The sequence below is a fragment of the Crocuta crocuta genome, unplaced genomic scaffold (genome assembly GCF_008692635.1).
Source record: "Crocuta crocuta isolate KB4526 unplaced genomic scaffold, BGI_CrCroc_1.0 scaffold448, whole genome shotgun sequence".
Taxonomy (NCBI): domain Eukaryota; kingdom Metazoa; phylum Chordata; class Mammalia; order Carnivora; family Hyaenidae; genus Crocuta; species Crocuta crocuta.
In genome coordinates, this window is record NW_027532411.1 from 1,426,151 (window position 1) to 1,427,317 (window position 1,167).

The following is a 1,167-nucleotide window of genomic DNA, read 5'->3' on the forward strand; positions in this document are numbered from 1 at the left end:
CAGGAGAAGGGGTAGAGATTTGAGGCGCCAAAGGGGAGGAAGATAATTCACAGGAAGATGAGAAGCGCAAATGTTTGGTAGACAAATGTTTGTGGGGCCGTGCAGATAAGCCTTTATGATAAAAAGTTACTTTGGCATTAGCTCTCTCCTGGTGCATTTCCTGTATCTAAATTCCTTCAAGGCAATTAAGCTCCTTGCATGCTTTTCTTTTTTGTAGTTCTATAATTTTATTAACACAAATACGATGTGCACATAAGCTGTCTATTCATTTTCTTTGCTACACAGCCTGGCACTGGGATTCGTGACTCTGATGGCCAGCTGGGCTGCTCTTTCCACAGTGGCTTTCCGGTTCTTGGAGGAGACACTGGGAGCAATCTCTGCACAGTAAAATTTGCTGCACATCAGCAGCACTTCAAGCTTGTTGACGCTGTGGACTAGGAACTTTCCGGAAGCCATTGGGCAACATGTACTTTGTTTTCTTGTGGCTCCTGTAACCAATGTTGGGCATCAAGATCTGGCCCTTGAATCTTCTTTGCACCCTACCGTCAGTGCCTCTGGGATGCCACCAGTTGCGCTTAATTTTGACATATCAGTCTGACCAGTGCCAGAAGAACTTCTTGGTCCTCTTTTTAATGATACTGGGCTTCGCCAGAGGTCTGAGGGCAGCCATGATGCCGCATAACAGATGGCTGCCACCTCCGCCGGCAGCACTGAGGAAGCCCTTGCATGCTTTTATCTCATTCATTCTCACATGGCCTATGAGGTGGGCACTAACAGTAATAATATCAAAAACAACACCAAATAGTCATGCAGTGCTTATTATGTGCCAGGCACTGTAGAGGAAGGAAGGTAACAGCTCTTCCTGAGTCTGTTGGGCCTTGAGTGTCTTCAGCTTAAAAGAATCCACATGCCAAAGGGGCATATCTTGGAGTGGTGTATTCTGCTTCACCTCCGTGCACAGCCTGGGAAGGCAGTACAAGCTGCTCCAGCTGGCGGGGTGCTACAGTTTCAAGGCCTTCTGGGGAAAAGCGGGTAACTGAGTGAATGAATGAGCAAGAAATATCTATGCTTTCTTTTCAATATTGCAGCCTGTGGAGTAGCTGTGGAAGAGCAACACAGCAACTGGATGAAAGAAAGATCCCCAAAGCCACTCAGCTCCCCCAAGGG

The 1,167-nt window shown here is 47.2% G+C and overlaps 1 pseudogene; it reads right to left on the reverse strand.

Annotated features, from left to right (window-relative positions):
* Positions 1–261: 261 nt before the first annotated feature.
* On the reverse strand, positions 262–670 carry LOC144243794 (large ribosomal subunit protein eL32 pseudogene; annotated as a pseudogene).
* Between the last annotated feature and the right edge of the window lie 497 nt (positions 671–1,167).